This window comes from Anomaloglossus baeobatrachus, chromosome 11, assembly GCF_048569485.1.
Source record: "Anomaloglossus baeobatrachus isolate aAnoBae1 chromosome 11, aAnoBae1.hap1, whole genome shotgun sequence".
In the NCBI taxonomy this organism is placed as follows: domain Eukaryota; kingdom Metazoa; phylum Chordata; class Amphibia; order Anura; family Aromobatidae; genus Anomaloglossus; species Anomaloglossus baeobatrachus.
Window position 1 is genome coordinate 73,587,827 of NC_134363.1, and position 16,792 is coordinate 73,604,618.

The window sequence follows — 16,792 nt, forward strand, 5'->3', positions numbered from 1 at the left end:
CTTGCGCTATTAAAGGGGCTTATTGCGACAACACTCCTCCATTTGTGTTTCTGGCTAGGACTTACTTTTCTCTTTTAAGACCTACTATCTTGCAGGAAAATTCATTAGGTTTTCTATCCAGCAAGGACACCATCTGCAAGGAGTTTGTATGTTCTCCCCGTGTTTGCGTGGGTTTCCTCCGGGTTCTCCGGTTTCCTCCCACACTCCAAAGACATACAGATAGGGACTCTAGATTGTGAGCCCCAATGGGGAGAGTGTTGCCAATGTATGTAAAGCGCTGTGGAATTAATAGCGCTATATAAATGAATAAAATTATTATTATTATTATCCAGGAAAACAGATGCCACCCTGACCATTCAGACTCAACCCCTCTTCTGGGGATGCAGTTCAACCACCTACAGTGAGAAGGACCCCGCGTGTCCGGTGTCAAAGGTCGACCCTTAGGATCCTGTCTAATCAACACTGGGCTTCTTGTCTCTTTCCACTACTGGGGGACTCTCCTGTCCTCTGCCTACATCCTGCCCTATTTATACTCTCTGCCCCTCCTTTTACGTAACCCATTCCTACCTAGGGGTGTCAGGAAAGCAGTAACTGGCTTCTGCAGGGGTGGCATAGCCTTGATCCCCCCCCCTTACAAGGGGACGACAGTGACAGTAACTGTGGTAAGTGAACACAAGGTTGTCCCCAATGACGTCCTCTTTCAGGTGGGGTGATAGACGCTGCGAAGATACATTCAGCCTGCGCAGTGCCAACCTCATTTGATGTTACATTTGAGACTCCTCTCAAACGAAACGTCCCAGGAAGCAAAGTAGAAAAATATATAGAGAGAGAATAGCTGTATACGGAGAAGTGTCGGGCATTTTAGCATTTTATAAAAAAACTAATTACAAAAGTCGATAGGACTATAAAGGGCATAATAGATATTGGATAACCCCTTAAAAATTTAAGGAACTACAGTATAACACACAGACATGAAAGCTGAATATAGGGAGTCTTAGAGAAGATGACATCCAGAGGTTAAACGTGGGTGAAAATCTCCTTACCCTATTCATATTCAGTCTGTACATAAACCACAGGGCTCACACATGAGGCAGCGCTGTGTAAGAACGTATCCTGACATCAAAGTATTTCTATGTTGCGTATACATAAATTCCATGAACATCCATAGATCGTATTGATTACTAAAACAAAGAGAAGGTCTGTCTGGTAATCACACGTTATCACAATCCATCCTCAGAAGTGACAGCAAGAGTTAAACAATCTCATTGTGTGTGTTGTGCATGTTAATTGTAGTCTGTCGCCAAGTGTTCGTGTACCAAAATAACCCACATTGTTATGTATAACCTGATATGAAATTCTGAATGCAAAATGAGTTGCTAATCTATCTGCTGTGTAATAATTGTTATAGAAATGTGGGCCAGTAGATCATTATAGGAACAGATCTCTACCGTGCTACGTAATCTGTAATATTTATATTCAATGCTACTCTGATTAGTCTGAGAACATTATATTCTGTTATTATGTTTATCCTTTAAAAATTGAATCGGTTATACAACTAAGAAACCAGTGAGATCTTTATACTTTATGATACAGATGACTGTGTTTTGAAATAGTGTATGATAGTCACTGATATGTATTTGTAGTTCCCCACTATTTTTCTCACAACTGTGTGTTTTGTACCTTTCCCACTGATTAAAATCCCAGTGATCCTTTTAGGGGCGGTTCCCCACTAAGGATACCATGGAGTACAATTATAGAGGGCTATAAACAAATTATTGGCCTCTGGGAATTTGTATTACCTGTGCCTCATATGTCACTGGGCATGTTTGAGCTTTGTGACCCAAGTGACATGTGATTGTTTTTATAGTCACGTTTTTATATGACCGATGGTCTTTTAAGTTCACTATTAAAAGCTACGCTTTAGGAGTATAATATTTCTATTTGGTGTCCTCTCCTATACCCATTTTTTTGCTGGGTTAAAAATTGAAAGGGGTTGTCAGTGAATTCACATTGATGGCCTAGGATAGGTCATTGGTAGGGGTGCAACATGCAGGACCTCCACTGATCAGCTGTTCCCGGTGTTGGTTGTAGGTGTTCTCCTACGGAGCTGCAAAGCTCCATCAACTGCATAGGTGTATGAGTTGGTCGTGTTGCCCCCACTCCTACTGAGTTTTATACTGTTTTATGTGTATTATGACAAGTGTGTTTTATATAGACTGTACTGCTGGAGGGTGAAGTTCCCTGATGTAGCAGAGCTGAGACTGAATAGTGGCTGACGCCGCCTAGCGCTGAGGCCTTGTAAAGTCAATTGTAAGTGTATTGTGCTATAATAACTATGTATATGGTAATATAACGTTTATTATGCAGATAAGCTTTAGGGTAGAACATATGTTGTAATAGAAGTAGCAGAGTGGAGAATGTTAAGTAGGATGTGGTAAGGTAAAGGTTTAGGAATTAATTAATGGGAAGTAATGTAAAGCACAGGAATGTTATGTAGATAGATTTTGTTTGTTACAGAAACAGTTCACTGGGGAGTGGGACTCGTGTTGAGCAGAGATATGCTTCCTAGTTACAGGGGAAGCTTAGAGCAAAGGTGTGAGGAGTAACAGATGGTCATGGGGTTGGCTACAGAGATAAGTCTCTAGGGAGTCAGTTCTACAGTGAGGTTCAAAGATGTGACCTTGTAGCTTGAGTCCGTCTGGGAACCCGGAGGTATCCTCCAAAAGTCCGGAGCCTACGGCGCATCTCGGGATGGGCTTAGAAGAGTCCAGGGACTAGAAGGACGTCCAGAGCGAGAGTTCCACGTCAGGTGAAAGACTAGGTCCCAGTCAGCAGGACGTGCCACACAGAGTTCCCGGGAAACAGTGGCAGCAGTACCGTATAAGTGTGGTCCATGTTTGTCGTGAAGGTGGACAAAGTAATAAACTGTTTACGGTTATTTTGCCCAGAATTCTCCAGTGTCCTGTGTCTAGTACATCATAGATGGTGACAGGCTGTGGGGTGGTGGACACTGCCCTGAAAAGTACAGTATGTGTCGCACACCTCACCCGAAGTAGTATACAAGCACTGGCACGCTCTAGCGAAGGGGTGTGGAGCCCTCACAGCCTTCCTTCATAGTGGATGTAGATTAACCTCCCTCCATTGATGTGAATAGGATGTGCAATACCTGGCCGCGGTCACTAAACAGTGGATGTTGATGTGCGGTGCAGATCTGCAGCTGAGCACTTCCAGCCACCGGAAACAGCTGATCAGCAAGTGTGCAGGGTGACGTAGCTCTACCTGTCAGATATTGGTGACCTTTCTTTTAATTTTTATATCATAAATCGATTATACACAGAAAAATATGCACTTTTTGAAATATATCTCATCAGAAAAATCTGCTTCTATCACTTCCTGGATAGATCTTTTATTTTGAATTCATGAGTAAAATATCTATTCAGTGAAGACAAATGTCCCCATTATAGAGATGGGAGATGGCAATTGGTGCTTTTAAAATTATAAGGAGAAGAAAGAAAGAGGAACTAGAGACTGACACAGAGATATCACTGCAAGTTCTCCTGAAAATACAGTTACAGATCTCCATAGAACTTTATAGAAAAGACATATTTTACCTGTCCATTGAGAATTTTGAAAATGAAAGAACAATCCAGAAGCAGTAAGAAGCAGATTTCCTGATATAGGAGATGGCAGTTGATGCTTTTAAAATTCTATGAAGGGGAGGAAATAGAGGCAGATACAAAGTTTACTGCATGTTCTCCTGAAAATACAGTTACAGATCTCCATAGAACTTTATAGAAAAGACAGAGATCACCTGTCCATTGAGAATTTTAAAAATTAAAGAACAGTCCAGAAGGAATAAAAAGCAGATTTGTCTGATATAGGAGATAGCAGTTGTTACTTTTAAAATTCTATAGAGTGTAAAGGAAGAGGAACTAGAGACGCGGAGATTTCACTGCAAGTTCTCATGCAAATGCAGTTACAGATCTCCATAGAACTTTATTGAAAAGGCAGATTTTACCTGTCTATTCAGAATTTTGAGAATGAAAGTTTGGTCCAGAAGGAGTAAGAAGCAGTTTTATCTGATATAGGAGATGACAGTTGGTGCTTTTAAAATTCTTTGGAAAGGGAGGAACTAGAGGCAGACACAGATATTTCACAGCACATTCTCCTGAAAATACAGTTACAGATCTCCATAGAACTTTATAGAAAAGACAGATTTTACTTGTCCATTGAGAATTTTGAAAATGAAAGAACAGTCTAGAAGCAGTAAGAAGCAGATTTGTCTGACAAGATATATTACAGAGTTTCTTATTTTCATGTGCATTACTGATTTATGGTTTAACAATTAAGTATACCAATGGGAATGTTCAATATCTGTTTAACCAGTGTGCATTACAAATTCCTTTAAAACATCAATTTTATTAATTAAATATTAAAATCCGCCCAGGTGAAAAACTCCAAAAACTCAATATATAAATCAATAAAAAGGGAGAGCTACTATGGGTCAGGTGCAACCAAATATTCTGAAGTTACACAGGCAAATATAAAGATAGAAAAGCCAGTCCGAAATTTATTTATACTATAGTGACCCTAGTATGTCACTATATCTGGCTCTGCCTGACAACGGAGGGTATGACGCCCTAACGTAGCTGGGCGCCCCCGTTCCTCGACGGCTGACCCTCACTCACCCTACTTGACCCTACCAAAATGATGATAGTATCTGTACCAAATACTCTCAATAACATATGGTGTGATACTCCATTTTAATTTCAATAAGAGGAGTACCTCAAATAACAATTCTATAGGCACAGAGAAGGGAACAACTGTAAAACGGGTACAACAATAAGTTATGATATTTACAGAGGCAGACCAAATAAACAGGCCTGTCCAAAACTTATTTGTGTTAAAGTGACCCTAATATATCACTATACCTGGCTCTGCCTGGCAACGGAGGGTATGACGCCCTAACGTAGCTGGGCGCCCCCGTTCCTCGACGGCTGTCCCTCACTCACCCTCGTTGACCCTACAAATATAAGGATGGTGTCTGTGCCTAATAATCTCAGTAATTAACAAAAAATGTAATACTCCAATGAGAGTCCAACTAGAGGAATAATACCTCAATACACAAATTTACAGGTACAGAATAAAGACAAAGACATCTGCTACCACAATTGGCTTACAGCATGTCTATCAATATACAATAGGGACAAAATGTACTTCCCTCAAATAGATGCTGTTTACATGGCCTCAACGGGGGCGCCCAGCTACGTTAGGGCGTCATACCCTCCGTTGCCAGGCAGAGCCAGGTATAGTGATATATTAGGGTCACTTCTGCCTCTGTAAATATCAGTATTGTTGTACCCGTTTTACAGTTGTTCCCTTCTCTGTGCCTATAGAATTGTTATTTGAGGTACTCCTCTTATTGAAATTAAAATGGAGTATCACACCATATGTTATTGAGAGTATTTGGTACAGATACTATCATCATTTTGGTAGGGTCAACTACTGATTTATGGAAAGAAAATTAAAAAGAAAGAAGAAACAGATGATAACACTACTCAACCATAATCTGATATAAGAAACCAGGAACCTATAAGAATCTGTTAAAGAAGACGATGCAGGTGGTTCTCCTGATCAGGTAAGACCCATATAATACAATCCTGCCACCTTTCTTCTCATCTTTATCTTGCAAATAAGTCATCTGATCTGCTGGAGGTGAGCACACTTCCTGGTTGCTGCAGGTAAGCGGCATGACCTGCTGGTGTGTCTTGTGTCTGGCGTTATGACAGGAAGAACAAAGGCTCGGAGAGCAGGTGGGGAGCGACCAGGTACAGAGAGCCAGGTGCTTACAGCTATGCTGACACCTTTCCCACAGTCGCTCACAGATAAAGCCAGGAAAAATATCTGGGCTTTCCTGCTTCAAGTCTTCGGCTGGAGTGGAATCTGACAATCCGGGCTCTGAATATTCATCTGATTTTTTTTGGATCGTTTTAAATTATTACAAACTTGAAAAAAGAAGCAACAAAACCAAGAGATGGCAAAAAGAAACCCACACAGGAAAACGATGGCTGAACAGAAAAGATCTTGTGGACTATCTGCACATTAAGAAGAAGGCTTATATGCAGGTACTATTTTATTATTATTTTTATACTATACATTTATTACATCCCTTTTAGTTCCATGGTTGAGTAAATATTTTGACATTTCATAAAGATACATTCTCTAATATATTGATATCAAAGGTTCCCCTAGTAGAAACAGATATAGACTGTTTTAGCTGACAAACTAATGTGTGTGGGAGCCCCGAACAATTGATTATAGGGGTCGGGGGAATATAATAATAATAATAATATTTATTCTTTTATATAGCATTATTAATTCCACAGCACTTTACATACATTGGCATATATCAATTAAGCATGTCCGACTTCAGGCAGTTGATCATATTGTCTTCTGGAGATAAGAAATGTCTGACAATGGGTCGATCATAGAGAACGCAGAAGCACCAGCCTCGGTGTATGGCACAGCCATTCGAGATGGCTGGCAGCTGAACAATCATCTAAAGAGTACGCCCGGCGTTATCATCCAAATCAGGCAGGGCAGTAGAGGGAATTTCAGCTGCCGTTCTGGTTTTACGATAAACAAACTGTAGACTATCATTAAAAGACTGATGTTTTAAATAGGACTCAGACTATTGTGTGTCAAATCCAAGGTTGTCTATGAAATATTCCAATAAGTTATTTAAAGGACACCATCAAAACCAGTTTTGCCTGGAGATTTGAGTAGGTACAGCCAAATATGTACTCATCATCCTACTCAAATATCGTTGGCTTTTGTTCTTCTGGTACCCCGATGAACTTACTATGAGGCAAAACATCAGGATGTTACTTGTACTGTGTACAAGGTATCAAAAAGTTAACTTGATACACCTGGACCCCTGTTTAAAATATTTCACGGTATCCCCATTTATCATGTCTAGTTTATAATTATTATCATTATTTATTATTATTATAAAATTATTTATTCCATGGCACTTTACATGGGAAAAGGGATAGACATAATAGGGACAAGTACAATAATCATGAACAATACAAGGCACAGACTGGTACAGGAGGAGAGAGGACCCTGCCCACGAGGGCTCACAGTCTACAGAATACTGCTGTCCTGTCCGGTACTATCGGGCAGAAAGGTATTGGGTCCTTCAAACTCTGGGTTCGGAGTATGACCACAACCCTGGCATGCACTATAGATTTCCTCCACGTTCGCACAGAGCTGAAATCACGCACTTTTTATTTTTATTGGACATCCAAGTTACTGATCATACAGCTTGGATTTTTCTAACACAGTTGATGACTTATTCAATAGTTGAGTAGTTGTCTTTAATACTGAATCTTATCTCCATTTAGTGTATTTTTAATAACGCTAAGAAGTAAAATTTTTACAGTTTTTTTAGCGATAACATCTTAAGGCTGCAACTTGGCCTTAAGTGAAAGGTAAACATTGGGGAGTGTTTATTAATGAAGTCGATGACGAATGCCACGGTGGCACACTTCACCCATTGAGCCAATTGTAGAAATACGTCTACCACACTGTATTTTTACTGTCTTTATAGGTGGCCCCTGATTGTAATGAGACAGTGACCATGCTGTTATATAAAATTAAAAAATGTTATCCCATAAGGACACTCTTTTACTGTACATTGGATCATTGGGTCCAGAAAGATATTTTTGGCAAATGTTCTCGGAGCACTTCCAGTGCATAGACAAACACGGCAAATGCAGCACGATATTATCCGAACCTCCGTCTTTTCAATACACATCTTCTCCAAAGATTTGTGGCCACAAGCTTGTTTTAAAGCTGGCCAAAATATACAGAGAGATATCACTGTCATACGGCTCAACAGGCTAAAACTAGAGCTGGGGATGGAAGCTGCCAAGTTCATCACAACGGTGCACACAATACAGTTAATTCTGTGATTTGTGTAGACAGCTTACTCCTCCACCAACAAGTTTTTGTTGGCTTACGTTTTACCAATATTCAGCCTGACATTATGATTCATGCACAATTTTCCAATCAGACTAGTAAGGTGTAAAAAATGCGTAAAAAAGGAATGTATGCCGCCATTTATATAGTTTTCAGCACATTTTCCATAGTCGTTTTTTCCCCACTATCGATAACGGTAATAATTATGTCATTATCTATATCTTTGACACTATATTCTTATCAACAAAAATGAGACAGTTGCACTCTGTAGCGCTAAGATATATGGAACAATGAATATGGGAATATAGACATGCATTTCTGCTATGAAAAACATGTTAAAATTGAGATACTTATTACACAAAAATGGCCAGTTTTATGGGAGCCCACGGTCAGTGGCAAGGGGACCTCTTTTTGTTGCGTCCCTACCAAACTAATGCCTCTCTTTGGGTTACAGTTTGCACCCGTTTACATTAGAAAGGTAGGATGTGCCATCAGTCTGTTTTAAGACTATTTATTTATCAGATAGATATTTGACTCCCAGGTGAGGACATTTCCCGTAAGTTCACATTAATTACTATAGCATTGCATTTGCATTCAGATCATAAAATGAAGTTTCTTGAAGGAAGACCCTTGTTTCTACCCACTGATAGGTGGCATAAGACCCAGATCCTTCAAATGACATCTTTTGATATCCTTCATTAACATGTTTAGAGGTGAACTTTCCCCTTAAGAACTGTTAGCAATTTTAGCTATTTTAAGCTTTAAATGGGAGCTATTATCAGATAATGACCTATTATTTAAATCAGGTTTTTGTTTTATTCATTTTTTTATTTCTGGTATTTTTTTTTCCTTTTATCTCATGGACTTTATTTAAAAAATATATATATATAATAACAAAATTAGTAATATTGTGATTATCAGACTCACAAATGGAGCTTTCTTATACTTTTAGGAATAGTTCTAAACAACACTCTCTATCATCAGAGGCAGGATTAAGTTGACAGGTAATACCTCTGTAACAGGATCCACCAATCACAATAGACATTTTCCCAGCTCCCCCTCCTTTTGCACATATTCATTAGATACTTCAATACAAAACATAGCATCTGATCATTGTGGCTAATGTACGTGTTATTTTACTTAAATAATTGGAAATATGAGTCTAAACATGCTGCAGTGGCCAGTGTGAAAAATACAAGATTACTTATTTTGTTTTTAATAAGGATCATGATATAAAAAAATACTCAACATTTTTTAATAGTACATGTAACACAAAAACCTGATTATGTTTCTTTAAAGATACCGTAATATATGATTAGGGAGATTTGTCAAAGAAAAACAAGGAAACATTTCTAATTTTTGAATTAAGTTTATTTATAAAATAAAAGTAGCAACTTGCTTATATGAGTTTAGATGAATCTCCCCCAATAAGTTAACATGTCAGCGCAGATGTAGAAGAGAATGCTTCAATAGTAATAAAAATATTTGTAGTCTTATATTTTACACATCAGAGAATAAGGCAGCGCAACCAGTAATTATCACTGCTCGTTTGATATCCAGGATCCACCCTTCACAATTCCATGTTCATGGATAAATACAGGCACCTTGGCGTCTCCTATACAATTGTCTTTAAAGTGAAGGTCAGATAATGTTACAACAAATTAACGTCCTTTGCTGTCCAATAACTCATCATAAAGCACAACTCCAGCTGCTTTGGAGGAGGGAATGGGTCCCTGATCTGTTGGGCCTCTGTGCGGCTGCACAGGCTCCACCAATGATATATCTGCCCCTGATTTGGATGTTCATATATAAATGAGTTTTAGCATCTAGTCATTCCAGGTTTGACTTAAATTACTGTAATACAGGATCAGTCATCAGCATCTAGTCAGCTTATGGATTGTTCTACATCAAGAAGAGAACCTGTCCTTATATTGACACTGCCTGAACCACAGGCAGCATTAATTGGAGCCTGGCTGAGCGATTGCAGCCAGGTTTTTGTTTTACTCTGTAAAGCTCTGACATTTCACACAAAATTTAGTTTGAAAAGTCAAGACGCAAACTACAGGGAGAAACTTGACTCCTCCATGATGTCCCTGGCCGCCATCTCACCACCTCCGCTCCAGTTCATTGACACTTCTTGCTATCTACACACATGGAAGAGATCTGACTCATAGAATCATAGAATGGTAGAGTTGGAACGGAACTGAAGGACCATCTGGTCCAGACCCCTGCTCAATGCAGGGTTCATTATATCTTCCCATATAGACTCCTTCAATGATGTCCCTGCCCGACATTTCACCACCTCTGCTCCAGTTGATTGACGCAGCTCTTGCTATGTACACACATGGGAGAGACCTGGCTCATAGAATCATAGAATGGTAGAGTTGGAAGGGACCTCATGGGTCATCTGGTCTAACCCCCTGCTCAAAGCAGGATTCACTAAATTATCTCACACAAACTCCTTCGATGATGTCCCAGGCTGGAATCTCGCCCCCTCCACTCCAGCTCATTGACACTTCTCTTGCTATGTACACACATAGAAGAGACCTGACTCATAGACTCATATAGAATCATAGATGGTAGCATTGGAAGGGACCTCCTGGGTCATCTGGTCCAACCCCCTGCTCAATGCAGGATTCACTATATCATCCCACTCAGAATTCTCCGATAACGTCCCTGGCCGGCATCTCACCCGCTCCACTCTATCTGATTGACACTTCTCTTGCTATGTACACACATGGGAGAGAACTGTCCATCAGAGCGGGTTGGGAGAAACCTGCCGGGGACCTCATCAGACGAGTCAGGCCTCTATTGTTCCCGTGTCACTTTTCAAACTATATTTTCTCTAAACCCAGCAATGTTTCAGAGTAAATCATGCCTGGCTGCACCGGATCTGATTCATGCTGTCAATAGTTATGGCAATATGAACCTAATGACAGGTTCTTTTGAAAATGTAAAAACAAACAAAAAGTAAGGTAAGGACTATGTGCGGCATCACAGACATGTAGTTGCTGAGTACACAGACAGTTGTAGCTGTGCAGCAAACAATAATTTACTCACTGTTTACTGCTCTCTGTAAAGAAACAATTTCACTTTTAAATCCCCATCATTTTAATGGGCAAATAAAAAAGAAATAGTGCTTTAAATAATTCTGGATGATATTCATCTGAACAATGCTGCATACATCATCATATTCACCAGCAGCATCTCAAAAAGCCAGATAGCATTTACTTTATATACATGGCTTATTAATATACAGACCAGGTTGCCCTCCCACCATGTAATGCCACCATAGCTCACACATAATCATCTTTATCATCAGGGTTTATTGTGGGTTATATTTCCAATGTGGAAGACTACAATTCCCATGATTGATCAGTTGTTACTGATGAGATTTTATGACGATGGAATGAGTGTACTATTGATTTGTGAAAAAAAAAATAAAACAACGGATACACTTTAATACTGCAATATCAGTTGTTGCCACTAGATGGGGCAGCCATAGCAGAGGCCAGGAGGAGGAGCCGTATAAGGAGCTAGCAGCAGGAAGTTGTCTCATAAGGAACTGACAGCAGGAAGTCATCTCAGTGTGTGGAGTGAAAGCCACTGTAAGCAAGAGGTCTAACTGTTATGTGCACAAAAGAGTTATTCCCTAGACATTATACTTCCCTTAAAGAAAAGACATGTTACTGGTAAATTGGTTGCCGCAGACGAGTCCCTACAAAAAAAATGTATCTAGTTTTTTCAGAGCCCGGGGCAACAATTCGGTTTTTGAAGTAGCTCATTCATATGTGATTTGCACACATACAGTCACGTGCCGATGAGCTGTTCTTCATAATTCTCTCAATGTTCAGTGAAAAACTGAGAGAAGCAGGAAGAAAAGCAAGTTGTCACATGATCATAAGTATGAAAAACGCATATGAGTGGAGTGGCCATGTAATGGCTGCTGGAACAACAAGCAGAGCTGAATCCTCACAGTGAGTGTATCACACAAAATCATGATTGGCATGGTACAGTGTTTAGTTTCATAATCAAATGGCTTGTCCAGGGTTGAGATGAAAGTCTGCAGTCACTATAGGTAACTGCAGGCTTCTGAATTATCACACCTTGTGCATTGCACACATTTAGGATTTTTCCTTGCCATTGTGAAGAGTGGGCAGTTATGTGAGCTCAAGTAAGTGATTTAATACTTCTAGCTACATTCCAAATAGATTTGTCTGGCCTCACTCAATTCATTTTCATTCAGTGATGCATCACATGTCTAGTCAGCACGTTACTGCATGTATATAAATCACATACTTGCGATTTTGTGACCACCCACTCTCACTGCTGGCACCAGAAAATCCTAACAGTAAGCAGTGCATGCACCGTGAGAACTAAGATGTCTGCAGTCGCATAGAGTTACTGCAGATGTTGCTCACAATCTTGGACAACCCCTCTAATGCTACTTACAAATAAAAACATAGTAACCCTTAACTTGTCAGGTGACACATTACTTTATTAACATAGCCATGTATTATGTAATCTTACAAGTTATGGATTGTTACATGTTTACAGGATCAGAACCAATAACAGCACAAGAATACATCACCAGAACCACCAGTAGTACAAAAACAAAGCACCACACCCCTGATTAGTACAGAAATTCATCATAAGAACCACCACCATTACAGGAATTCATTCATACCTGTATAACCCTCATCAGTACACAAACACAGCCTCAAAACCCTCATCAGTACAGTAATACATCAGAAGAACGACCATCAGTACAATCAGTACATGATACATCAATTGTAATGTCAGGTCAAACCCGTATACATTTGTATGGCATAAACCTAGAACTTCCAGTACATCCTTAACACAGATAAAAATAATAAGGAGTTATCAGTCATCATCAGATTGCAGATCATACAGGAACCACAATGCTTATGAGAATTAGTCAGTATCACAAATAATAATTTACATCTACTTACCTTATAGATGACATTGTCTAGGAAAGGAATTGATCTGTTGCTTTTCTTCATCTTGTCCAGCCACCAGGATGACTTTTCACATCCACAGCTCGTCTCTGCAGACGTCTATCTTCTCTGGTCCTCTGCAGCACATCCCAGATTAATACCCTTAAAAATAGCAGTGTCATTATAATGCTCCTGTATAACAATATCTGCCCTGTGCTGTGCATCAAAATTACTAATTGCCCCTCACTGTGCCCAAAATATGACACACACTGTCCTTATGTTATATGTCCTCCAAATTGCCTTCTCCTTTCCATAATGGGCCTCTTCACACTGTCCTCTTACACTGTATCTCCATTATACTGCCAGTCTATATATGGTGCTTTTCATTTAACTCCTTCTCTCCTGCATACTGTCCCCTCTTTGCTATGGCCTCACTCTGTCCCCCATTCTGCCCCCTCTCTATACTGTCCACCCCACACTACCCAATCTCTATTCTGTGACCCCTCACATTTTTCTCATCCCATCCTGTCTCCTTACTACCTCTGCATTCATCTCCCCTTACTGTGTCTGCATATATTCTGCCCCTTGATCCCTATAGTGTGTCCTCAAATTTCTCCCCCCTTGCTCCTCATACTGTGTCTCCACCCATCTCCCCTTGCTTCCCATAATGTGCCCTCAAATATACCCCTCTCACTATCCATACAGTGTCCTAAATTTTCTTCTACCCCGTTTGCTCCCTATACTGTGTCCACATCCATTCCCCCTCCTTCTCTTCCCATACTGAGCACTCAAATTTCTTCTCCTCTTCCTCTAATTACAATACATTTTCTGTGTCTTCATCTCCATTGGAGCACTTACATCACCAAACTCCTATGCGGTGCCGAGGAGTGGCGTCAGCAGTGGGATCAGATGAAGTTATCACACTGCTGATGTTGCCCTGACCCGGAAGTGCCAGAAGTAAGGGCTTCAATTTTACTCAGACCTTAAAGCCAAAAGTACAGTTGATCGATGGGAGCTGGCACATTACACTTTCCCTGAGCTGGCTATCAGCTTGATAGTCGTTTCAGAGAGTGGATGACTCCTGTGACGCCCTGGCAAAACCAGGTAGTCACAGAGGTTGTACAAATCTCTCAGGTACAAAACTCCATCCTCCTTGGCAGTCCAACTCAAAACCCACACCCAGGTGCACGACACCAGCCAGTAAAGCCCAGTCACCCCCCATGACAATAGGGACACACCAGTAGGTGGGACCAGGCGGATGGGAGCACCCACCTAGGGGTCCTGAGGTGTCAGGGGCGGGAACACAAGCGTTGAGTACTGACAATTGCCAGTGGAGGAGTGTGAAGTGCAGCGGAGTCAGGGGTTGGGGCCCCTGGACTACTGGACTAGGTGTCAGACAGCAAGCAGGACCACAGGCGATGGAGATCCGGTCGCGGGAGACCTAAAGTGGACCGAAGCAGGGTCGTAGCCTGCCGGTGCCGACAGCGGGAATCCGGTCCGGAGACCGTGCACAGACGGGGTGCCTGGACCCTAGGGCGAGGAATGTTGCAAGCCCCTTGTCAATTGACCAGCCAGGGATGAGGTTTCAGGTCTTGTTCTACAGAAGCCCAGAGAGCGAAACGGAAGCCCAACGCGGGGGATAGGGTGTCCGCCAGAACCCACAGAGATCACAAGGGCCAGATTTTGCAGGCCACAGCTTCCGCTATACTCAGTACTGGGAGTGACCTTCCCCGTTCCAAGCGGAGTTGTCCCATTGAAAACACAAACACTGAGTGCAGGAGGAAGGAACCCCTGTTTGCTACACCCAGGTGTGGGACCTGAATACACCCGCCAGAGGTGACCGGCCACTGTCAATTTGGTTTACCACTGGACTTGCAATTCTTTGGAACTGTGAGTACACCACCCATCCCCGGTCCAGCCTTGCACGTTATTCTCAGCAGTCATCGCTCCCGTACACCCCTGGGCCCCGGGACTACACCTCCCCTACCCGTGGAGGGGATACCATCCTGCTGCCCTACTCCATCAGCCCCGGGCGTCCCATCACCAGGCAGCGGCGGTGTTACCAACTCTCACCGCAACCCATGGGTGGCATCACTGACAAAAACTCTCTCCCCTGTAAATATTCCCCTTTTCCTACGGTTGTGAGGACGGACAGCTGTACAAGCCCGGGTCCGGCTACCACTAGAGCCGCAGTAACAAACCTGGATTCGAGCAGCCGCTGCAGCGGCCCATCTGCCGTCCGCAACACTCCCACTACAGGGGACGGCAAAATGCAGCCTCCGAGGAGAGACCTTAGACCGCCACATTAGGCAGCCTGACAGCACCCCTTTGCCTGCTGCGCTCATGGCAAATGCCCTGCCTGCCACCATAGAAATGCTATTGCCCTACAAGATATGCCTGAGGCTGCTGAAAACTACAGCATAGGAAACAATGGACAAGAAGCTATTGTGAGACATTATTTTGACCGTTGTGATTTGAGGTGGAGAGGACTTTAGCCTTGCGTTCTTTGAAGACTCTTTTCTTAAAGTTTATGTGGAGTAACCATGGGCAGTGCTTGGGAAGCCTGTGTAGTATAATCACAGGTTCAAGCAGTGAAATTCAATCTCTGTATTAGCGCAGTGACGCAGTCAAAAAATGTGTTGCATTGTAAATTGAGAAAACATGTGGGAAGGTCTAGATGCAACTTCTACAATTGTTTTGCTGTATTACAAGTAAAGTTTTCCTGAACAAGGGATCAGTCATCAATATCAGATAACTGGAGGTCTGATACCCGGAAACTCCACCGATCAGCTGTTATAGTGTGTTTCCTTGTATTGTAGCTCAGCTCCTACTCTGTTGCCTGCTTTGCATTATTAGCTACCCAGTATGTAAAACACAATCTCTCCTAAAGCTGGTGTCACACATAACGACGACGACAACGACGTCGCTGCTACGTCACCATTTTCTGTGACGTTGCAGCGACGTCCCGTCGCTGTCGCTGTGTGTGACATCCAGCAACGACCTGGCCCCTGCTGTGAGGTCGCCGGTCGTTGCTGAATGTCCAGCTTCATTTTTTGGTCGTCACTCTCCCGCTGTGACACACACATCGCTGTGTGTGACAGCGAGAGAGCGACGAAATGAAGCGATCAGGAGCCGGCACTGGCAGCTGCGGTAAGCTGTAACCAGCGTAAACATCGGGTAACCAAGGGAAGACCTTTCCCTGGTTACCCGATGTTTACGCTGGTTACCAGCCTCCGCTCTTGCTGCCAGTGCCGGCTCCTGCACTGTGACATGTGGCTGCAGTACGCATCGGGTAATTAACCCGATGTATACTGTAGCAAGGAGAGCAAGGAGCCAGCGCTAAGCAGTGCGCGCGGCTCCCTGCTCTCTGCACTGTGACATGTAGCTGCAGCACACATCGGGTTAATTAACCCGATGTGTGCTGCAGGAGAGCAAGGAGCCAGCGCTAAGCGCGGCTCCCTGCTCTCTGAACTGTGACATGTAGCTGCAGCACACATCGGGTTAATTAACCCGATGTGTGCTGCAGGAGAGCAAGGAGCCAGCGCTAAGCGCGGCTCCCTGCTCTCTGAACTGTGACATGTAGCTGCAGCACACATCGGGTTAATTAACCCGATGTGTGCTGCAGGAGAGCAAGGAGCCAGCGCTAAGCGCGGCTCCCTGCTCTCTGAACATGTAGCACAGCGACCTTATGATCGCTGCTTCTGCTGTGTTTGACAGCTAAGCAGCGATCATAACAGCGACTTACAAGGTCGCTGTTACGTCACCGAAAATGGTGACGTAACAGCGACGTCGTTGTCGCTGTCGTTTAGTGTGACACCAGCTTAAGACAGTGGGCGAGATAAGAATAATTT

At 42.3% G+C, this 16,792-nt stretch overlaps 1 protein-coding gene across 1 annotated transcript in view; it reads left to right on the plus strand.

Annotated features, from left to right (window-relative positions):
- The first annotated feature begins 5,876 nt into the window (after nt 1–5,876).
- Nucleotides 5,877–16,792, plus strand: part of FAM83E (family with sequence similarity 83 member E) — a 163,323-nt gene continuing 152,407 nt past the window's right edge. Inside the window, exon 1 of the mRNA XM_075327888.1 lies at nt 5,877–6,125. The gene's annotated coding sequence lies outside the window, so the exon portion shown is untranslated. The remainder of the gene's footprint in view (nt 6,126–16,792) is intronic.